Source organism: Danio rerio, chromosome 12 (assembly GCF_052040795.2).
Source record: "Danio rerio strain M-AB ecotype USA chromosome 12, GRCz13ab, whole genome shotgun sequence".
Classification (NCBI taxonomy): domain Eukaryota; kingdom Metazoa; phylum Chordata; class Actinopteri; order Cypriniformes; family Danionidae; genus Danio; species Danio rerio.
Window position 1 is genome coordinate 47495001 of NC_141032.1, and position 25000 is coordinate 47520000.

At 40.0% G+C, this 25000-nt stretch overlaps 1 protein-coding gene and 1 long non-coding RNA gene across 3 annotated transcripts in view; both read left to right on the forward strand.

Annotated features, from left to right (window-relative positions):
- The window catches only part of adam12a (ADAM metallopeptidase domain 12a), a 245472-nt gene that overhangs the window by 23813 nt on the left and 196659 nt on the right, over positions 1–25000 (forward strand). The window lies entirely within an intron of this gene.
- On the forward strand, positions 18854–22217 carry LOC147841575 (uncharacterized). Its single transcript, XR_015504693.1, has 3 exons — positions 18854–20183; positions 20449–20641; positions 20999–22217. It is a non-coding gene; the product is annotated as an uncharacterized LOC147841575 (long non-coding RNA).

Below are 25000 nucleotides of genomic sequence, written 5' to 3' on the forward strand. Positions count from 1 at the left end.
TGAAGGGTTTAAATATACCATTATCGTGATAACGATACTTTTTTTGATATATCTGGGAGCCCTAAATTAAAGGGTTGCACATACCATTGAAGAATTTCAATATACCATTATTGCGATAATGATACTTTTTTGATATATCGCCCACCCCTAGATTAAAGGGCTGCACATACCATTGAAGGTTTTTTAATATATTAATATCACGATAACAATCCTTTTTTGATATGTCGGCCACACCTAGATTGAAAGACTGCACATACCATTAAAGGGTTTTAATATATCATTATCACAATAACGATACTTTTTCCGATATATTGGGTAGCCCTAAATTGAAGGGATGCACACACCATTAAAGGATTTTAATATACCATTATTGCGATTAACGTTATTTTTTCGATATATCAGCCACCCCTGGATTGAAGGGCTGCATATACCATTGAAGGGTTTAAAAATACCATTATCACAATAACGATCCTTTTTTGATATATCAGCCACCTATAGATTGAAAGACTGCACATACCATTGAAGGGTTTAAATATACCATTATCGTGATAACGATACTTTTTTGATATATCTGGGAGCCCTAAATTAAAGGGCTGCACATACCATTGAAGAATTTTAATATACCATTATTGCGATAACAATCCTTTTTTGATATATCGCCCACCCCTAGATTAAAGGGCTGCACATACCATTGAAGGTTTTTTAATATATTAATATCACGATAACAATCCTTTTTTGATATGTCGGCCACACCTAGATTGAAAGACTGCACATACCATTAAAGGGTTTTACTATATCATTATCACAATAACGATACTTTTTTTCGATATATTGGGTAGCCCTAAATTGAATGGATGCACACACCATTAAAGGATTTTAATATACCATTATTGCGATAACGCTATTTTTTTCGATATATCAGCCACCCCTAGATTGAAAAACTGCACATACCATTGAAGGGTTTAATATATCATTATCACAATAACGATACTTTTTTTCGATATATCGGGTAGCCCTATATTGAAGGGATGCACATACCATTGAAGGATTTTAATACACCATTAATGCGATAATGACACTTTTTTTTTCGATATATCGGCCACCCCTGGATTGAGCAGCTGCATATACCATTGAAGGGTTTAATATATCATTATCACAATAACGATACTTTTTTTCGATATATCGGGTAACCCTATATTTAAGGGATGCACATACCATTGAAGGATTTTAATACACCATTAATGCGATAATGACACTTTTTTTCCGATATATCGGCCACCCCTGGATTGAACAGCTGCATATACCATTGAGGGGCTTTAATATACCAATTTTGCGATAACAATAGTTTTTTCCGATATATCAGCCAGCCCTAGATTCAAGGGCTACATATACACCATTGAAGGGCTTTAATATACCATTATCATGATAGCGATACTTTTTTTTTTTCTTTGCTGTATCGGCAGCCCTAGATTGAAGAGCTGCACATATATTTGAAGGATTTTAATATACCATTATCGCGATAACTCTACTTTTTTTTTCGACATATCGGGCGGCCCTAGATTGAAGGGCTGCATATACAATTGAATGGTTTTAATATCTAATTATTTCAAAAACGATACTTTTTAATATACCGTGCAACCCTAAATCAAATCAAATGCAACTAAATGTTTGAACAAAACCATTAGCATTTAAATGCGAGTTTTTCTAGTTTGTGCTTATGTTTCTGGATGCTTGTGAGGTGGCCTTGATACAGGGATGAAGGCCTGTGATGTGATTAATCATGTAGTTTGTGCATGTTCACCCTTCATTAGGGATCGTCTGCCTCATTTTGAAGGAGGATCAGGCTCATCCACATCACACATTTGGCCTTCAGCACGGCTAGTTTGCCCTGGCTTCCTCCAGCCGTCCTTGCGGATGTGTAAATCGGAGCGGCTGGGAGTCACAGATCATTGCGGTTCAGGTGGTCTCGGGAGGGAAGGGGGGTGATTTCTTATGCACAAGCGGAGACTGAAAAGACTGAAGCAAAAAGAGAGCTATCTATCATCTGGATGAAGCCATGAGCGTGAGGTTTATTCAGAGCGTGACCAATCCGTCATGTGTGGCCTTCAACATCTTTAGTAGATGATTTAAAAAAACAGAAAAGACAAGCAGTTGCAGAGCATGAAGACCGCAGACTCTTATCGCATTCTGTGTTTTTAATATTTTAGTATGCTGTAGTATATATCTAACTCCTAAAGGGGATCAATTATGCACTTTTATAAGGTGTTTAAACACAGTTATGTGGCAACAGTCTGTAATTATAACCAGCTTCTAATGGTAAAAGTTTATTGTCTTTATTTTTCATAATCGCACTTGATAAAAGAAACACTTTGAATGACATTTTCTCTTTGTATGATGTCATCAGAGGGTGAAAGCCCCTCACATTAGTGAACAACTCCTCCTTATATGCATAGGACGTTTGTCTTGTATTTCAATCTACCACTATGCTGACGCATAGGCTTTTGTAGCTCCGCCCTCTTTTGAAAACTGCGCAATCTCATTTGAATTTAAAGTGAGTCACCAACATTGCCCAACTCTAGTTGTTTTATGTGACTTTACATAGTAAAACATAGGGCTCTATTTTGACGGTCCATGTGCAGAGCGTAAAACGCAGGGCGCAAATGCTTTCAGGGCGTGTCAGGACGCGATTTTGCTTATTTAAGGACGGGAAATCTGCCTTGCGCCAAGGCGCATGGTCTAAAAGGGTTGAGTTTATTTTCTTAATGAGTTATAGTTGTGTTTTGAGAATAAACCAATTAGAGTCTCATCTCCCATTCCCTTTAAGACCCAGCTGTGTCGCGCCAAGAGCGCATTCGCTATTTACAGGACGCAAAGTAAGTCTAAGTGGAAAAAATGAGCATTTCACAAGCAAACAGTTCACAGTTAACAGTTTTTTTTAACAGAAAACTGTTAAACAGAGCATCTACTGCGTGAGAATGAGAGATAATGGAACTACTTTCACTTTCGCTCTTGGATAGGGAAACCTTTAAGTACAGACATCAATTAGTCTATAAATAATTAATTTAGTTTGTTAAGCGCAAAGATTTGTTTCAAAACCATTTCTAAATTCAGTTCTAATTTCTAGCAAAGGAATAAATGAACAATAATGACCAAGTGGGGTCAAAATACTGAGTTATTTAAAAAAAAAACACTTGCCATGCCCCGTATGGTCTAAAACCTGCAGGTGGGCAAATCTAAGCTTGTTTTTAATAAAACAAATATAAATATGGATATAATAAATAATACTGCTAATAATAACATTATACAAAAGCAAATTGTTATGAATGAACAGAAAAAGCCTCCCGAGATGAAGAAAACATAAAAGCAGTGATTTTTCATATTTATGTAGGCTAGAAAATAATATGTTTTGTAATATTTTAATCCTTTATATTTATATTCTATATCTATTCTTATTATATCCTATATATATCCTCAATATTAAAATTTTTTCATATGTAAAGATATTTGTCTATTGCTCTCTTGTGTGTATTAAGCAGTGTGTAAGCGAGGCGCAACTCTGCGCTGTAGTTTAGACCGGGTTTGTTTTGGTCTAATGAAAAATCTATTATAGTTTCTCAAAATAGCGACGCGCCGGCAGTGCACCTCAGAACGCCTTCCTTTTTAGACCAGAACGCCTATGGGCGCACAAATGAGCGCTAATGCTTTTGCTATTTAAACAGCGTAGCGCAACGCCTCAAAACGACTCTTGCGCCAAGCTGAAACTAGCAAAAGACTATTGCGCCGCGTCTTGCGTCACACTGCGCCGGGTATATGATAGGGCCCATAGACACTATACACTATATAGAAGGCAGAAACTACTTTTCTTGCACTGTATTTGATGATCAACAATAAAAATGTAAGATTTTACCTCTTCCCATCTGGGAAATCCACCAACAATCAAGAATGCATGATTATATGGTGTCGTGGCTTTGTAATGGATGTCAATGGGGTAAAAACAGCCACCAACATAATGAAAGGGTAGTCAATTTGCCCAGAGTTCATTGTTAAATCTTTGAAAATTCTCAAAGAATTTTCCCAAAATGTAAGTCAAAGTAAGATTTGTAACCAAAAATCATTCCATTTGCTGAAACAAATTAAGCCTCAAAATCACCCCAGAGCGGATGAGAACATCCCCGACAGCACACAAGGGGTTAAAGCACACCGGGGCTCCTGTAGAGATGAGATCATGAAGTATTCAAGCTCTCCATGTGGTCTGGCGTGGTTCAGAGGTCACGTGAGTGTGTGTGTGTGTGTGTGTGTGTGTGTGTGTGTGTGTTTTCTGGCTCCTGTCGCTGTACATATGTCGGATCAGTGTGTGAGGAGCAGGAGTCTGTGAGCTCTGATCACCAGCAAACCTTCTGCCAAACACCTCTACTGCTTCAGAAAGGCCAAACATGGAGATCAGTAAATACAGGATTTCAGGAGGCATGCATCTGACACATACATGGACAGAATCTGGCATTATGTTAATAGTTTGATCTTGATATCTTGACTCTATAAATCAGATTTTTCATTGCTTTTAATTGTTTGGGTTAATTTTGTTCAAGTGTTCCTTCATTTTTGCAGTTATTCCCAGCCACTAATGTAGTTCAGTATGTTTGATGTAGGGGGTGGCATAGTGGCCATCACAGTCACCTCACAGCAAGAAGATTGCTGGTTCGAGTCCCGGCTGGTCCAATTGGCATTTCGGTGTAAGGTTTGCATGTTCTCCCTGTGTTGGTGTGGGTTTCCTCCAGGGGTTTTCCCCCACAGTCCAAACACATGCTATTGGTGAATTGAATAAATTGGATAGGCTGTAGTGGGTGTTTCCCAGTACTGGGTTGCAGCTGGAAGGGCATTCGCAGTGATAATCATATGCTGGAATAGTTGGCGGTTCATTCTGCTGTGGTGACCCCTGATCAATAAGGGATCTAGCTGAAGGAAAATAAAGGAATGAATCAATGTTAACTGTTCCAGAATATTTTAAATGTTTCATCAAATAAAATAAATTGTGTTCAATGGGAAATTATTGTTGTTTTTTTACCCAGACATTCAAAGAGCCATAAAAGAGCAAAGAGCCCCCCCCTGTCTTAGCAGGGTGTTTTCACACCTCTAATTTGGAAAAAGACAGGAAAGTGGGTGTGTCTAGCTCTGTTTAGGTGGGAGTGTTGGGGGAGGGCAAGAGGGAAGGTTTTGCATAAAAATGGGAGTTTCCGTTTGAGCACACGTTGATTTTCACCGAGGCAAAACAAACACACAGACGCAGTCGAGAAAGAAAGTGACTGTTTACATGGACATCTTTTATCAAATTATTTGGCAAATTATAAATTTGTAGACTTTAACTGCAGTTTAGCACTTTCACTTTTATTCAGGAACATTTTATGCATGCCCCCCTTGACAAACAAGATATTTAATTCAGGGAACTGCAGGAAGACTGTAGTTTTATTGTAATGTTTGATACCGCATGGCGAATGGGGGTAAAAAACCCTCTGCATTTCTCAGTAACTTAGATGCACTCTGTAGTGTCAGAAAGCCCTGTGTGTATAGACTATCCTGTCACAAAATGCTGAGAAAATCCTACACTTGTTTACATGTTTACACTCAGAGAGCAGCATATACAGAGGATATTTCAGTCTATAATATTGTAGTGATATTAACGTACTGTAAACTTAGGGACTAAATCATTTTGACCAAGCTCTGTCTTTAAACACTGGAAGAGTACTGCTGACGATACAAGCTAACTTTGCCTCTGAATAAACAAAGACCACTGATCACACACTTACCAGATCTGTAGAGACAGGACAATCAACACCAACTGGAGCCTTGTCTTTTTTAAAAGGAGACGAGCGGCAAATCCAGATTTCACCATTTCCAGATGAGTAAAGCTCTCGGGTAAAAAATATTCTGTACAAGCGTATTTCTGGCGCGTGTCGCGAGTACAGTAATACACTTGTGAGTCCAGCTGCGCTCTCATAGCCGGGAAATGAAAACAAACTCTTTGTTGAAGCAAATTTTTGAACAAAACACTGATGACCCGTGTCTCTGAACAATTCTTTTTCTTCCCATTATTTTGGCAACAACGTGGCGTCTCTCTGCCGTCTGTACACTGTAACAGGTAAGGTCTTCGAAGCTATCATGCATGTTAATGAAGTTGCACCGCATACACAATAGAGCGCTCACTGATTTGAACTTAGGCTGCGTCCGAAACCGCCTACTACTCAGTAGGTACTGCATTTGAATGTAAACGTACTACTCGGCCGTTAGAAAAGTATGTTTTATACAGTATGAATGTGAAAAGTATAAATGGAATTCGGACGTACTACATCCGCCATTTTGTCATGGTCACATGACCTACCAGCGTCAATTCCGTTGCTTTACTCCCATTCATGAATTCCCTCACAGGGCATCATGGGATAGCACAGCATGCATGGGATGCGCACTCTAGAATCTCGCTGGAAGTAGTAAGTCATGCGGGTACTTCTAGCATACTGATTTTCGAATTCTATGAATTCGGACATACTACTCAGCTTGCATACTGATTTTAGCGTACTATATAGTATGGAAGTATGCGGTTTCGGACGCAGCCCAAGTCTTTGTCATGAATTAATGCTGCACACTCAGGGACTTCACGATGCACTCGCAAGTACAGACATCCACTCTCCACACTGGAATACACGCAAGGATCTAATCTTTGTGAACTAGCTTCAAAAATTTGTTTAAAACCGGAAGAACGAATTTGCTCGAAATAACGCTAAAACAACCAATTTTCACTTTTTAGTGAAATATATGTGTCCGAATAGTGTTTTAAGCAGCATGGGACACATATATGACTGTCAACAGCTCAAAAAAATGTGCTTTGGTGTTTCGTGACTCTTTAAGAAGAGCATACAGGGGGAGGGTCTTGTATTGAACATCTATGAACTTGTTTTCTACTGGAAAAAAAAACAACTTTTAAGTACTCTTCACATTGATTAATTACTAATTAAGTTACTAATTAATTAATTAAATAATTAAGGTTAATTAATTAAGGTTCTGTCATGTTTCTTTGGTTAAATATAGATTTTTAAAGTTGTGGTATTCTTTTTGGATCACCCTGTATTTCGGAGCCGTGATCATGATACCAAGATATTTTAATCCAAGGTTATCATCAGAATCTTACACCGGCCCTTGCCTAGTTGGATATCCAGTTTTTTTTAGAAGTGAATTCTCAAATGACGTAGTGTTGAAGTGTCCAGGAAGCTGATTGTGTTGTGAGCATTGAAACACTCGGCTGTGGATCCGTCATGGTGACACAGACTCACAGCTGTGAGCTTTTAATGGAGCTGCAGAACAGAAAGAGCTGCTCTTCTTCTGGCTGTGGAAGTGCTGGAGCTGCTGAGCATGTGGCACGCATGTGTTTCACATGACCAGCTGAGTCCAATACAGCTGAAACTTCCTCAAACTACACACACACATACACAGGCTTGTTCTTATATCCTCACTCTCATAGATGCAATGATGTTTCAACTATACAAACCTCCTATTCTCTCCCCCTGTCCCAACCTTACCCCTGAACCCAGCCCTCACAGTAAACAATCTGCACTTTTACATTTTCAAAATACTTCATTCTGTCTGATTTATAAGGCTAGGGAAGTTTATTTCTATAGCACATTTCATGCACAGTGGCGATTCAAAGTGCCTTACATAAACGGGAATAAAAGAGACAAGTGTAAAAAATAAAAACAAATTATAAAAGGGATTAAAACCCAGATAAAAAAATGTGTTAAACAGGTTTTAAAGGAAGGAAAAAGAAAAGAATGTTTATCCATGGGGACCTCAACTTTGATCTCCACAGTGACACAAGTCCCCATGAGTCTGTGTGCATTCAGGTATAAGTCCCCACCGGGGAATAAAAACAAGTACACACTACAGCCCATGCACGACAGGCATCACTAGCACACTCACAAACACTTGTTCCTATATCCAATTGGGGACTCTCATAGACATGATGTTTCTACTATACAACCCTCATAGGAAACAATCTGCATGTTTACATTTGACAAAACACTTCATTCATACATTCATTAATTTACCTTCGGCTTAGTTTCTGGCTTTTTTATGGGGTTACATAGTGTGTGTGTGTGTGTGTGTGTGTGTGTGATATTTGCGCACTTATCTTGATATGTCTGAGAAAATCAAAATAAGCAGCTCTCAGAACATAGTAAACATGATAAATGTATTTATGCACAAACACGCAATAAAACTTGCTGTTATGCTGCGTTCACACCAGACGCGGAATGCACGTTAAGCGCGAGTGATTTACATGTTAAGTGAATGCAAACGCGCGAATAGACTTCACCGGTGTTTACTGAGTGCAAACACAGATGAGCGATCTGCTGATAATTCGACTGATCTTCGGGGCTTTACAATTCTCTTGTGTCCCTTTATTTGCACTCGGTGATAAGCGGCCATCTCCCGCCACCCTCCCGTTTTGTGATTTCTCCTAGAAAAAACCTGTAATTTTCCCTAACCCCTCCTCCCCCGGTCCTTAGCTTTTTGGTACAGTCAATAGAACCCCCGGATCACAGACATTGGAATAGTATTCGATTGCAGCGGTTGGCCAAAACCCGGTGCATAGTACAGTTACTTAGCTGTGTTATTCAGACATTTCACCCCTGACACCTAGACATCCCCACCGCACTCCACCTTATGCCCCCCTCTTGGATTTTCAGAGACAAATGTTGGCAGGTATGGTTAAGACCTTATCTGCATTTTGAAATTGCGGCAACAGTTGGAGAATTGTAGTATACAGGGTCCTCCGGGTTTTCGTCACAACCCCCCCACTGAGCGTGATTTGATTTCCATGACCGTCACAACCCCTGGAGGGGCACCCCCACATTTTACGCCACGCCACTGCCACCAACATGGCGAAAAGGTAGTCAATTTGAACAATACACAAGGGGTAACAGGAGCTTTTGGCAGTAAACCTGTAATGTACCTCCTAAATTCTCATTCACTCTCAGTTGATTCAGGCTATTATAAGTGGTAATCTGCTGCTTTCCTGCGTTTTGTGTGCTGATCTTCTGTACGGGGCCCTGATGTCATCTGAGGACCTGCAGTGTGTTTGTTTAGTGTCGTCTTGCAGGCTGAGCTCTTTGGACTGGAGATCGGCCAAAATAAACACACACACACACACACACACACACACACACACACACACACACACACACACACACACACACACACACACACACACACACACACACACACACACCACAGTCGCAATGTGGACTGGATCGTTAATAAGGCAAAAATAGTTTGAGATTGATGCTTAAAGATGATGTTTGTATGATGATGTTGACTTCTTCCGGTTAAATCACTGGATATTTCTAATCATCTGTGTCAGATTAGCTCTACATACATCTTTCTTTCTTTCTTTCTGCATATATTCTAGCAAAGTGGTTCTCAACTTTTTTCACCAAGTATCATATGGAATCAGATTAGTCTCAAAAGAAATTCACGCAAAAGACATGATGTACACATGCGTAGCCAAATTCACATGCATAAAACCAAATTCACATGCGTAAAATATTTATTTATATTCACAAAAAATTTTCACGTGCACAAAATGAAAATACATTTTCATAAAATACGTTTCACAAATGCAAAACACCATTTGCAAATGTATAAGAGTGTACAAAAAGTTTTGAATGTTTAAAACTTGCGAGATCATCCTGAATGAGAATGTGCAAATCCTCTTTCACGTACGACTCCCCTTGGTTACGTGTGCGTGTGTATTTTTGAGACTTTCCTGCCAGAGTCAGGGCTACTCATACCTTTCAGCCAATCAGATGAGAGCTTCATTCAGTGAAACCAACTGCGCTTCTTTTGCGCAGACTGTTCCTCTCCAGCATGGCGAACAGAGAAAGCAGCAGATGCAGTCGCACTTTTTAAAAATGTATTTATTTTTTTGACCATATCCTCACTCTTTTTATCCATTATTTTGCCGCAGCTCCGCTCTTCTTATTTATTGTCTCGCAGCCCCATGAGCCAAATGTAGCCTACAGGGTAATGTTGAAATTTAAGTATTATTCCGGCCACACTAGCAATGCAGCGTCGTTGTGGTACAGTGGTCAGCACGTTGGGTTAACATGCCCTTCAACCTGGGTTCGATCCTCACCTGAATCACCTCAGAAAAAAATTGTCTCTCCAAGTACCACCATAATGACCAGTATTGAAACAAAGTAGCGCAGTTGGCAAATTAAGCAGCTACAGCATTCCACAGTTTGAAAATGAGGCATAGTCATACATCTACAATGTTTGATAAATTTTAAAATATATGTTGCATGTACTGTGCATATAACATAGATGTAAAACCTTTTAAAATCTAAACATTAACTTTTATGTAGATTGGTAGAGAACCCGTTTTTCTCAAAGGATGTCAAGCTGACAAAACATTGCTGCACTCTGAAGTTTTATTTATGTAGAAAATTTAAAAAAGCACTGCAGTGTCTGGGTGTTCAATGTTTGAGATAATTAGTCTACCAAAATGATATTCTACACAAAATATGAAGCTGATCAGTCGGGTTTTGTCACGTGAATAGCGGTGCGCCATTCTGAAAGGTTAGGATGTTTTAAACTAGGTACACCTGGAAAACGCAAGCACGACGTGCTGCAGTTCTTACTCTATTTCCTAGCCTGTGGATTGAATTTTGGCACTCAAGTGCCATGATGTAACAAGAGAATACGGTCATTTTTCAAAATAAAAGATTTTTCAAAGTAAATGATCATTCAGATTTAGATAATAAATAAAACGGAAATAATTTTTTTTTTTTTGTGCGACTTGGTACCAATTGACCAATTGATCTGTGGCCCGAGGGTTGGTGACCACTGCTCCAGCGCGTATCTGCTCTGCAAGCACCACGAACCTCATTCTCTAGTTCTGCGCCATTTGGATTGATTTTTAGCAGCTGATGACGGCGATGCACTAAAGTAAACATTCTAAGCACAGCGCTTTGATCACATTGGTGTTATCGTATGCATCAAATGATTAAAATTGTATTCATTTTTTTTCTTTCATTACTCAATAATTCCTCTGTGTACCACTAGTGGTACATGTACCACAGTTTGAGAACCACTATTCTAACATATAAGCATCATGGCAGCATGGTGGCTCAGTGGTTAGCACTGTTGCCTCACAGTAAGAAGGTGGCTGGTTCGTGTCCTGGCTAGGTCAGTTGGCGTTTCTGTGTGGAGTTTGCATGTTCTCCTCGTGTTGGCATATGTTTCCCCCACAGTCCAAACAGATTGGGTAAACAAAATTGGCTGTAGTGTATAGTGTGTGTGTGTGTGTGTGTGTGTGTATGTAAATGAGTGTATGGGTGTTTCCCAGTACTGGGTTGCGGCTGAAAGGGCATGCGCTGCGTAAAACTAAATACTGAAATGATTGATAATAAACAAGTAGACTGAGATCTTTGCAACCATATTTGACAGTGTCCTGTTTTTTAACTGAACACATCATTTGCCGAACCGTGACCCTAAAAGCATTATACGAAACCAAACCATGATAAATCTGTAACGTTGCATTGGTACTTTGAGTTTTAAAGCCGACAATGTCCCTTTCTGTCCACAGTGCGCACATCTATTCTTCCACAGGATAATACGCTCAAATCATTTCCAACACTGATTTCCAGAACATGACAGTGACTCACCAGATCTCGTTTCAATAGAGCCGCAAACTCAGATGAACTCAAAGAAACACACACGGCTCTCTCGGGGGGTGTTTTAGTGTGTGTTTTCACAGCAAATTTTCCTCCTTTATCCCAACATGATGTGAAGAGCTCCACTGATTACATTCATCCATATGAGTGGATTATTTCATTATTCACTTTAATCCAGACGTCATCCTGCGCTCACGGATCCCACCGACAATTTCCTGCTCTCTCTCTCGCTGAAATCACTGAATATTTCTCATCATCTGTGTCAGATTAGCTCTATGTACACGTTTTTCTCTTTATTTTCTTTCAATTATTTTCTAGTCTGTAAAGAGCAACATGTTTTTGATTATGTGGTTTCTATAGGAGCGTTTTATAGAGTACCTAAACACAATTTTTGACAATTTCTGACTGACCGACAAGATTTCAAAAGTCTATATATTGTCCAGTAATCTGCTCCTATCCGTGTGTAAGTGTAACCACATAACCACTCAACTGAGGTCTACAGAAGAGCATCTCTGAACACACAACACGTCCATCCTTGAGGCGGATGGGCTACAGCAGCAGAAGACCACACCGGGTGCCACTCCTGTCAGCTAAGAACAGGACACTGAGGCTACATTTCACACAGGCTCACCAAAACTGGACAATAGAAGATTGGAGAAATGTTGCCTGGTCTCGATTTCTGCTGCAACATTCGGATAGTATAGGGTGGATAGAATTTGAATGTAAACATGGATCCATCCTGCCATGTATCAACGGTTCAGGCAGGTGGTGGTGGTGTAATGGTGTGAGGGATATTTTTTTGGCGCACTTTGGGCCCATTAGTACAAATTGAGCATTGTGTCAATGCCACAGCCTACCTAAGTTTTGTTGCTGACCATGTCATAAAGCGTGATATATATATATAAAATATATATATATATTTATATATATTTTATATATATTTATATAAAATTCACTTTTAATGTAAACCAATGTTTTGAAAACTAATGTTTTCTTAAATTAAATGATTAGCGGCTTAGACCTAAAAACATGATTCCATACGTCACGGCAAGCGAATAACCCCAGTACAAAGTATGTTACAAGTTTATGCAACACATTTTGTCAAAATTGAGTGCCCCTCTCAGCAGGCACTTGCTCGATCGCCCACCCCCTCTCTTCACTTTGTGATCGCCACATATTTTACTATCAGAGATGCGCAGATTAGCTCACTGAATCTGCTGTTAATTTCTACGGTGATCTATCATCATGCCTAAAACAAAGAATTAAATTATTAAAGTGATGATCAGGGAGTGACGCAGTGGCGCAGTAGGTAGTGCTGTTGCTCACAGCAAGAAGGTTGCTGGTTCGATCATCGGCTGGGTCAGGTGGCGTTTCTGTGTGGAGTTTGCATGTTCTCCCTGCGTTCGCGTGGGTTTCCTCCTGGTGCTCCGGTTTCCCCCACAGTCCAAAGACATGCGGTACAGGTAAATTGGGTAGGCTAAATTGTCCGTAGTGTATGAGTGTGGATGAGTGTGTGTGGATGTTTCCCAGAGATGGGTTGCGGGTGGAAGGGCATCCCCTGTGTAAAAACATGCTGGATAAGTTGCCGGTTATTCCTCTGTGGTGACCCCGGATGAATAAAGGCACTAAACCGAAAAGTGAATTAATGAATAAAAGCAATGATCTGGTGCGGGCCGGGTGCAGATAAATATATCAGATAAAACCATGTCTGCGTCCGAAACCGCCTACTACTCAGTAGGTATTGCATTCGAATTAAAACCTACTACTCAGCCGTTATAAAAGTACGTTCTATGCTGTATGAATGTAAAAAGTATGAATGGAATTCTGGCGTACTACATCCACCATTTTGACATGGTCATGTGACCTACCTGCGTCAGTTGCGTCGCTTAACTCCTATTCATGAATTCTCTCGCGGAGCATCATGGGATAGTGTAGCGTGCATGAGATGCACACTTCAGAATCTCACCGGGGGTTGTAAGTCATCTGGGTACTTCTCGCATACTGATTTTCGAATTATATAAATTCAGACATACTACTCCGGTCGCATGCTGATTTTAGCATACTGTATAGTATGGAAGTATGCGGTTTCAGACGCATGGTGCACGGTTTCATATGCGTGGTGGCCGTGATTAGTATGAAGCCGCATATTTCCGATTTTCTTTTTTAATTTTAAATGGTGAAAACGGAAAAACTAAATACAAAAATGATTTGATTTTCATTTTTTTTATTTTGAATATCAAAAAATAAAATCACCATGAAAAAGAAAAACGAGCGTTGAATTTAAAATACAAAAAAATGCTTTGAATTTCAATTTTCGTTTTTTAATTTTAAACGAAAATCAAAAAGCCACTAGTTTTTCATTTTTCAGTATCCGTTTCTAAAATTAAATTCCAATGACCAAAAGATATACTGACAGTACAGACCACACGCTCTTTACTCACTGAAGATGCATTAATAAATCTGTATTTCTCCTCAAAGTATTCAGTAGACCTTTTTCTTCCAGCCTAAATGTGTTTCTAATGTAAGGACAGTTTGTTGTTGGCATCTTCAAGAGCACTCCAGGCAAAAAAAAAAAGTTTGTGTTTCTCTCTCTTGAAGTGTATCTGGACCGCAGCCCGTTTCTTTCCTCACAGCATCTGTTTGAGCTTTCTTCAGTGTTTCTCTGTGTTCCTGTGGAGAGTCCTCGGCTTGTCGGCTGTGTTTTACATATTTAATCAAATGCATGCGAGCACCAGGACGCGTCTCTTTAACCGGGAGCCGCAGGTGTTTTCAGGGAGATCCATTAGTGTTTACCTGCGTGCTGGAAAACATGAGCCGACCAGCCAAGATCATCGTTTATTGCTAGTTTATACTTGTCTTTGCTTCAGTTGATGTTGTATTCATGCTGGACTCTTCCTGCGTCGGGCCTGAGATGGAGATCGCTGTGCTGGTTAGTGTTAGTTTGACTGCTGGGTCGGTTTGTTCATGCTGTTACTGCAACAAACAGAGCGTGGCTTGTAAATCTGTGGATAACTAAGGCCTGTTTCACACCGCAAGCGTCAGCGGCGCGTGAGCAGCGTGTGTGTTTTCGGCGCCCATGTTAACAGATTAGAGCTTTCATACTGCACGCAGCAGCAGCGCATCAGAGCGAGGCGTGAGCGTCGCCGAAGCAGCAGTGCAGCGATAGTTTCGGCGCTGGGTCTATTTTTGACGCGATGCTCACGCTCAATTAAAGTGACAGTGCATTGATAATGACCGAAACACATTGAATGACAGTAAAAAGTAGCAGTTTTACCCAATAAATGCGTTAATAATGTCAAATGGTTTATATATAGTCATTCAAATTAACTTAAAACGATTAAAAACAAACATTTATTTAGGCCCGAACTACAAAACCAAATGTAAAACAATTTTAGAATAGTTTTGCTTAAGTTGCACACTAGTGTTTAAGCAGAGGGGAAATAGAATATTTACGGGATTTGTAGTCCATAGCGAAGTGTATTGTGGGTAGTGTAGTTCGACACGCATGCTGGATGATGTTAACTCGCTGTGTTCTGTGCAGCTGAGCAGAGCAAGAAAGTTTTAATCGGCTTTGTTTTATGTTCACTCGAGTTATTCCTACCGGGAGCTGTTTGCACTGTGAATCTGACAACACGAAAATAAGTAAAAGAATGGCATGTATTGGTTACTTTTGACCATCTCATCCTCTGCACGAGCAGGAATTACCGAGCTGTTATTCTGCCGCTGGACATCACTGAAGCGGAGAAAGTAACACTAGTTTGATCATGTGTAAATATCATTATAACTAGGTCTACAGCAACCTGATAATCAAAAAACAAATGACATGATATCACAGGCGATTGTCTTCTGACTGTAGACACTTCTCATACAAGTTAGCTTGAGAAGCATACAGTACTATTTGATCTATAAAATTTGTAAAATAAACATTTGCAGGTTAAAGAAACAGCACAGGAGGGGCCTTGGTGCAGATGAAAAGTTTAAAAAGTGTATTTGTATATAGAGAGACATGGGTAACTAGATAGAATAGACAGAGATAGTTGATCTCTGCAGCAGCTGCCGAATAGCTGCGCGCTGCAGACGCAGCTGGTGTGAAAGGCAAACGCCTGCGTGCTCTGCTTACGCGCCGCTGACGCTTGCTGTGTGAAACAGGCGTAAGGGTGGGTGAGAGGATCTGAATGTTTTTTTTTTTTAAGGGTAGCACTTTTGTATGTAGATAAATTCTCGCTATTAATGTCCGCAAGAACCGGAAGCTGCTACCATTATTTTTATTGTATTGTGATGCAGTTCCTGGAGAAATGGAATATTAAATGAGAAAATGGTGGGTGCAGCTTGTTTTTTGTACTGTGAGCTGATTGGATGCTGTAAAGTTGGCATTTGTTATTCAGAAAGATAGGGAAAAGGGTTTGGGAAGAGTTATTACAACCTAACAGACTCCCCCTGCTCACTATTACTGTTTGCTGTCAAAACCGACAGCTAGAGGGGTGTGGTTAAGTGTTAGCCACGCCCAATGCCTCAGACAGACATAATCTGACAATTTAACAGGTTGTCTAAGAAGCTGAAAATATTCATCTTATAATATGATTTGAAGAGTTCAGATGCAAAACCCTCCAAATCCCTCAGACCTCTTTTTTGTAAATGAGCATTTTCTATCAGGCTCCTCTGATTAGGGTCAGAAGTTTCATTTTATATGTAACGATAAGGTTATTAGCTGGTACAAACGCAATATCACACAAGTAGCAGTTCAAGATGGCTGTATATCGTCACTGGTGGGACACTAAGGCACTTGGCCTGCAGCCTTGTGCCAACTCACGCCTCCCACCAGTGTCAATATACAGCCACATCACACTGCTACTTTTGTGACATTGCTCAATACTACATTATAATTATTATTTTTATATTATTATTATTTAGAACACAATGGGCTCTAAAGTTCAGGGGCCTCATGTATCAACGTTGCGTAAGCACAAAAACTTTGTGTACGCCAGGTTTTACGCTCAGAATCGCTCACGTTTGGATTTACTAACGAACTGAACGTGGGAATGTGCGCAGCTTCACGGCAGCTTTATGGCTGGCGTACGCACATTTTTTGTGCCTGTCTGTTTTATTTCCATTGGCGACTCCTAGAGGCAGTTTTGTTAAATTCTTCTCTACAAAGTGTCTGAGCCTTGCAATGGCAGCTGTATGAGACGGGTTCATCTAGCAGGTATATAAGGTTTCCATACCATACAGTTGACCAGCTAAACATTAAAGCACAATTTGCAGCGGTCGCCTGTTTTCTCAATGTAATAGGAGTGATCTACTGCACGCACATTGCTATAAAGACACTATCTGAAGATGAATTCGCATACGAGAATCAGAAACATTTCCATTCAATAAATGTGCAAATAAAATATGATGCACAAACTTATTAATGATTCCTACTTGTCTTTCTCGTGATAAATAGTTGGCAAAATCTGATATGTAGCGGGGAAAGAAAGAAGAAAGAGTTCATCTGACGCTGGATTCGAACCGAGTTCATGCTCGAATGTGTCAAAACATGTTAACATGCCTCTTACGAGCTGCGCCACTGAGACAGTTTAGGATATCGCAACATTTTACACCTATAAATCACACTATTTATTTTTTAATTCACTCGGTGCGATGTTCAGACCCAACTGTATTAACCGCATCAGCTAAACTCTGCCACTCTATTTTTTTCTTTTGTTGTTAATTTCGGAGAACAAACTTGCAAATAACACCGTTTTTCTCCAGTCTACCTCCGAAAGCAGCACCTCCAATTCACATTCTGTTCAAAGTTTCTCTTTTTGCTTGCTTTTGCCATTGCTTTTTCGTTGGGTTTTACCAAAGTAGACTCATTAGCATATTCATACGGGGGAGGAGGCAGGGAGGGGTTTTGTGCTCGTGCATGTTGCGCTCAGTTTCACGTTCATTCTGATGTACAAAAGAATATGCGTGAGATTCGGCGTACGCAGTGTTTCATACATCTGAATTTTTTTCTGCGTACGCACATTTACAGCTTTGTTTTAGTATGATTTCCACGCAAGTCTTCGTACATGAGGCCCCAAGTCATTAGAGTTGACATGCTTTTTTTTTCTAGGTCAGCAAAAATGCTCCTGCTGGTTTAGTTTGATCAAGCCGTATGTTGAGGTCAAACCAGCATCTCAATCACAACATGAGCTTGTTTTTCCAGCAGCAGGAGAGACTGAAGACAGAAACATGTGGTCTTTTGTCCAGGGAAAGCCTCTGCCTGGAGTTAAAAGGAGACTTTTAACAACAGTGGATGAAAGATTTGGTGCTCCATTTGCAATGAAAAGAGAAAAGGCTGTGAGGAGATCATTATGATCGTATAAGACAGAAAACATGAGGAGTTCAGCAGGGCTCATTTGCTTCTGTGCTGCTGCCGAGGCTTTACTAAGGGTTTTTGGTTTGCTACATTGAAGTGGTTTTGTGCCAAAAGTGCATGATTAGTTTTTTTTTTGGAGATGTTTTGGCCTCAGGTTCAGATGTCAGACAAAGATGCCGCATGTGAACTGTACTTCAGACTCCCACTGGAGATTAAACACTGTTTGTTGCATGTTGGAGATGTGAAATTTCGAGAGCTTTAAACTAAGGGTGCACGATATTGGGAAAATTGCAATATATTTTTTCTGTGATAGATACTGCGATTTTAAAGACCTTTTCAGTTGATGACTTGAATAACTATTTGTATTTCGCCCCAAGTCTGGGGGAAATCAACATGGGCATAAAAAACGAAGAAAACAAATGTGTTGGGGTGGTGGATTTCCCAAACAAACACAAACTTGATCCAAAAGATCCCCTTCGGTCGACAACCAAACTCGGACACTCATTTGGGAGTAATTGAATAGATTTATTATAGAAAAAAGTAGTAAATATAAATAAACATCTCTTCAGGGTGGCCACAGGCCAAAATAACAAATGGAAGAATCTATAAAGGAAATGCACTGTACCCTATTAATTGTAAAGAAAAATACAGGAAGCTTACCTTTCTCCCTAAACATAAACATAGTCAAAAGTGATCAAACAAATAGGCAGGCCACCCCTACAAGCTCAAACTCTCAAAACAGGTTAATGTATGAACAATGGTACAAAATTGATTGTTAGTCGTCGGCCGGAGCGGTAAGGGAAATCCAGGAGCTCCACTCCCAGCACCGAACGCAGCACAAATGAGCTCACCGAAAACTGCCGGAAGCTCCTTTTTATACAGGCCTCCGAAACCTTTCAGAACATGAGATCACGCCGGTATGGGAGCCTATGGGATAACAGAAAAAACAACAAGAAGGTGGGACAAAGAAAGAGACATTGCAATAAAAAAATAAAAAATATAAACTTCAATCGTAACTAGTTGGAAATAATTTATAATTTTAGATTGATTGGGATGTTTCTGCAGGAGAGTGCATCTGCTTAAAACAAATCAAAACAAATCTACAAGCATAGATGAATTTCAACCCAGGGTTAGATACGTACCCAGGTCTACATTTCTGGACACATCGAAATACGTAACCGATACATCTGCTCACAGTTTTTGTTTTTGCAAATCCACCAGGAGCCATGTTGCTATGTTTCCAGCCACCTATTTTTATGCGCATTTTGGATCTGCGCATAAAAAACGGTTGATGGAAATGCCTCCATGCGCATATGTAACGGAGGCCGGCTAGTGAGTGCTGTGCAGGTAAACCTCACTCGTCTGACCTCTAAAGCACAGACGCTAGAGGCCATGGTCTTTAGCCTCCTTGTTTGAGCAACCGACTCCCATGCGGAAGGTCGCCTTACACATACCTTTTAAAAATGTGCATAAAAAACTTATGCGCATAACGAAGTTGGATTAACTTTTTATTCGATGAGAAAAACTGCGCACAAACTACGATAGAAACTTTTACCACACAAACTCCAGTATGCATATTAAAAAAGGTCATGCAATTTTGTGACAAGAGATCATGTGATGATAAAAATGTGTGTGAATGGATAAACCAGCAGGCTGAGCACATTATAAAACATCTGGAATGTTGTTTTGGTCGTTCTAAAACACCTTACTGTTTAAGTATTAGTGTTAATATATTATCAATGACCTCCAGAATCAAGAGCTTCTGTGCTCCGCGTCTGACACCTTCAAACGCCACCGCGCATTCACTGTGTGCAATGATTGTCCTCTGAGGCGCAAGTCATTTATTAAATAAAGAAAATATTGACACAGCTTCTCCTACTGCAGCAAACTTACCGCGAGTCACGTGACAACACAGCAAAAAATGCTTTTCTTACTTTGATATTTTGTCTTGTTTCTAGTCCGAGCAAAGGCAAGCAAAACACAATGTCATGTTTTCAGAAATAAAATGTTAATATTAAGTCAGTTTTTCCTTAAAACAAGCAAAATAATCTTGATTTTTTTTTCTTTTGACACAAGATTGTGAAATATTTTTCAGTCCTAGTTTATGTGTCCTTAACTAATATGTACTTACATATGAATTAATAGTTTGTTACAATGTACTTATTGTGTAAATACATGTATTTACTTTGTACTTATGCTTGATTAAATACATGTATGTAATTACATCTGTAGTTAACTTTTGTAACTACATTTGTAAATACACTGTTGACCATCCTTTACACCTTAACCCACCCTTAAACCTACCCATACCACCAAACCTGTTCATAACCCAACCTCTATCCCAACTCAAAAGCACCACAAGTGTTCTCAAATACATTATAAACACAGTAAGTACATTGTATTTATTTTTTGATGTAAGTACATAGTAGTTAGGGACACTTAAAATAAAGTGGGACCTATTTTTCTTACCCCATTGGCTTCTTTTAGGGAAAATTTAACTTAATTTTGGCATATTATTTCTTAAAACAAGACAATATGTTTTGCTAATATTTGGTCTATAAACAAGACAAAAAAAATCTAAGTAATAATAATTAATAATAATTCCTTACATTTATATAGCGCTTTTCTGGGCACTCAAAGCGCTTTACACAGTGGGGGGAATCTCCTCATCCACCACCAGTGTGCAGCATCCACCTGGATGACGCGACGGCAGCCATTTTGCGCCAGACCGCACACCACACACCAGCTGATTGGTGGAGAGGAGACAGTGATGCAGCCAATTGAACATGGGGATGGTTAGGAGGCCATGATGGACAAAGGCCAGTGGGCAGATTTGGCCAGGATGCCGGGGTTAAACCCCTACTCTTTTCGAAGGACATCCTGGGATTTTTAACGACCACAGAGAGTCGGGACCTCGGTTTAACACCTCATCCGAAAGTAAGAAAAACATTCAGTGAAAATCTGACCGGTTAGCTTCATACTTTGTTTGGGATATACATATTTCGGTAGACTAATTATCTCAGACAAACACACAGCACACCCAAACACTGCAGTGGTTTGTAATTTGTAATTGTACAGTATGTTTTGTCAGCTTGTCGTCCTCTGAGAAAACTGTTGATGGTCATCTAGCAACCTACGAACCAACCACCCGCCCCCTGGTCTACGGTAAAATTGTCAATGACCGGTCCGTGGTGATAAAAAGAACCAATTAAGACCAGCTTAGACCAGACTAGGCTATTTTTCCAGGCTGTAAAGTTCAACATTTATTGCTCAGGAGTTTTCCTCATGAACTGAAGTCAGTTTGCTGTAGACTTCGAGAGCATTACATAGAGTTCTTAATGGATATTCGACTGTTTCTGACCGTGTTTCAGAACTCAAATCAGAAAACCGTCACTTGCTCACACAAACCCCATTATGTACGTTCACTACAGCACTTACGTTTTACTTTCAAGACAGAAGGAAAGAAGAAAAGATTTGATTTGATTTGCATCTGGCTGTGACAAGACTTCAGAGCCGCAGCTTAAAGGCTTTTATACCTTTATTATCCACTCATTTGCTCTCATAAATCCAGTACAAAAGATGTGCCTGTAAAGAACAAGCACATATAAGACAGACCGCACGCTCTTTATTGACTCCACTGAACATTTATAAATAGCAGCGCGGGTTGAAGAGTGTATTAACTGAAGTTTCTTCTCGCTCTGCTTTATTGAGCATGTAAATAAGAGACGGAGCCGTGCTTTACTATAACTTTATAATTTACTGACTGTGTTAAACGGCTCCACCACACACACACACACACAAGCTTTTAAAATGAACAGATATTGCCTGTTGTTGGGTTACACCAGTGAGACCATTATAGCGTTTACTGGTGAACATTAAAAGTTTTACATTTGTGTCGCGCCAACAATAGCGTCCATTCACCTAAAACTGTGCTGCTACTGCAAAGGAAGGCAGATTTTCTTGAGGTGAGCGGCGTCTTCAAATGAAATGCTTCAAACGTGATGCTGAATCCATTCGCTCGTAAAATGCTGACGTCAGTGTGAACCGACCGCTCCGCCACCCAAAAAACCCAGCAGAACCGCTGCTCTGGCCTCAGTTTCAGGAGCCGCTGCTGTTGGACGGTGATCTGTCAGGCTCTGGACTCCATTATTTGGGATCAGTTTTATTGGCGTGGAAATTATGGCTAATTCTCCATCAGCCGTGAGATGTGCAGACCGAGCTGTGTGTTGGAGAGCTAGCCTAGTGCTGCTGTTAAGGATGAAATCAGACGCAAAGATGTGTGCCATTGACTTTTGTTTAAAAATAATAATAATATGGTTATTTATTATTATATGCAGCACGGTGGCTCAGTGGTTAGCACTGCCGCCTCACAGCAAGAAGGTTCAAGTTTTGCCTGGGCCATTTGGCATGTCTGTATAAAGTTTGCTTGTTCCAGGTACTCCAGTGTTCCCCACAGTCCAAACACATGCGCTATAGATGAATTGTGCAACCTAAATTGGCAGTAGTGTATGATGCATGGGTGTATCTACATACTTTTAATTTTTTTAATATTTTATTTTAAGTATTATTTTTTTCTCCTGGTGAAAGACTGATTTGTTCTATATCGACAAGAATAAAAACTATTCATTTTTAAAACCATTTTAAGGTCAATATTTTTAGCCCCCTTAAGCAATATTTGTTTTGGATTGTTTACAGAACAAACCACTGTTAAACAATGACTTGCCTAATTACCTTCTTTAACTTTAGTATGCCTTTAAATATCAGTTTAAGCTGAATACTAGTATTTTGAAAAATATCTTGTTTAATATTATGTGCTGCCACCATGGCAAAGATGAAATAAATCAACTAATAATAATATTATTATAATTAGAAATGTGTTGAAGAAATTGAGTAAAAGTATAAAAGAATTCAAATTGATCAGGAGGGCTAATAATTTTGACTTTGTCACGTTAGCGTGATATTTATTTACAGTGCAGCAAACAAGGTGATAAAAATACAAAGTAACAAACGACAAAACTAGAAACTAAAACAGAGACAAGGTTCAGAAACAATAACTCTTAGGGATGTAACGGTATTGTAAATACCGTCATACCGCAATATAAATTTTTTTTGCGATATTACCGTAGTTGCATGACTCGGTAAAACTATAGGTCTTCTGAGAAAATTTGCTCAGGCGAATGAAGCGAACGGGAGGTAGCGAAAACTACAATTCCCATCAGCCCATGTTTGACCATCATCCCTTGCGGTCTGTTGTCGCTACAGATCCAGTAATGCGGAAATGGAGTGTGCTGCTAGTAGCGGGGATGAAAAAGAGCTGGAAAACTCTAAAGCGGGTGTTGTCGCCGCGCGCGTACTGAATAGCGGTGTTGTCGCGCGAGTTCTTATCAGCTGTGTTGTCGCGCGAGTTCTTATCATCTGTGTTGTTGCGCGCGTACTGAATAGCGGTGTTGTCGTGCGAGTTCTTATCAGCTGTTTTGTCGCGCGCGTACTGAATAGCGGTGTTGTCGCGCGAGTTCTTATCAGCTGTGTTGTCTTGCGCGTACTGAATAGCGGTGTTGTCGCACGAGTTCTTATCAGCTGTGTTGTCGCGCGAGTTCTTATCAGCTGTGTTGTCGCTCGCGTACTGAATAGCGGTGTTGTCGCGCGAGTTCTTATCAGCTGTGTTGTCGTGCGCGTACTGAATAACGGTGTTGTCGCGCGAGTTCTTATCAGCTGTGTTGTCGCGCGCGTACTGAATAGCGGTGTTGTCGCGCGCGTACTGAATAGCGGTGTTGTCAGCACACTGTTCAGATTGATGCAGACATGAGACCTCTATCTCACTCATGGTTTGTCCTCTCAAGTGGGGGAAAGACAATGCACAATGTTACCCACTGCTGTCAACCTGGGCCAAGTCATATCTCTGTCCCAGAAACCTCAGTCCCAAATGAGAGGGTTTTTTTCTGTTGCAGGGGACATTGTAAATACCCAGAGATACCAGCTTTTACCAGATTATAGTTATATGATAATTTTCCTTTAAACCCATCTCTATCTAAGTGAGTGAGTGATTAAATGTTGAATGTGACGAGTTTTCAACAATACTAAATTGAAACTTTATTTTTTTACATGGTTTAATATTTTTTTGTTATTAAAATTGAAGTTCCTGTTTCAAAGCTTACAGATAGATGGCTAATTTGTATGTCACTGACACTTTTGGCACTTTTTTGGAGTATTTTCATAAGTTTTGTTTTTTCCTGTAAATGATTCAATAAATACCGTACCGTGACATCCATACCGAGGTATTACCGTACCGTGAAATTCTGATACCGTTACATCCCTAATAACTCTACAAACTAAACTTTAGCAAAAAATACAAGAACAAGATCAAGAAACTCGGTATGTAAGATTTACTAGAACTGGGGACAAGAACGACAAGGAAGACAAAGTAGACAAACGACGCGATGCAAAACAGAGGTGAAATGGTGGTATAAATAGTCCAGATAATCAACGGTAACAGAACAGATGAGATGACGGGTCAGTGTAAGTGTTCCGGTGTATGCGCGTGGTATGTATAGAAATGTAGTCTTTCTGGGACGCTGTGGTGCCTACAGAGTCCTAGTGCACTACAGCGCCCTCAGGTGGTCACTGATGGATGTGACACTTTGGCTTTATGTATATGTGTAAGTGTGAACATTCATTTGTTCATTCATTAATTTTCTTTTCGGCTTATTATCTTTATTAATCCGGGGTTGCCACAGCGGAATGAACCATCAACTTATCCAGCATATGTTTTTATGCAGCGGATGCCCTTCCAGCTGCAACTCTTTTCCAGGAAACATCCATATACACTCATTCACACACACACACACACTACGGACAATTTAGCCTCCCCAATTTACCTGTACCGCATGTCTTTGGACTGAGAGGGAAACCGGAGCACCCGGAGGAAACCCATGTGAATGCA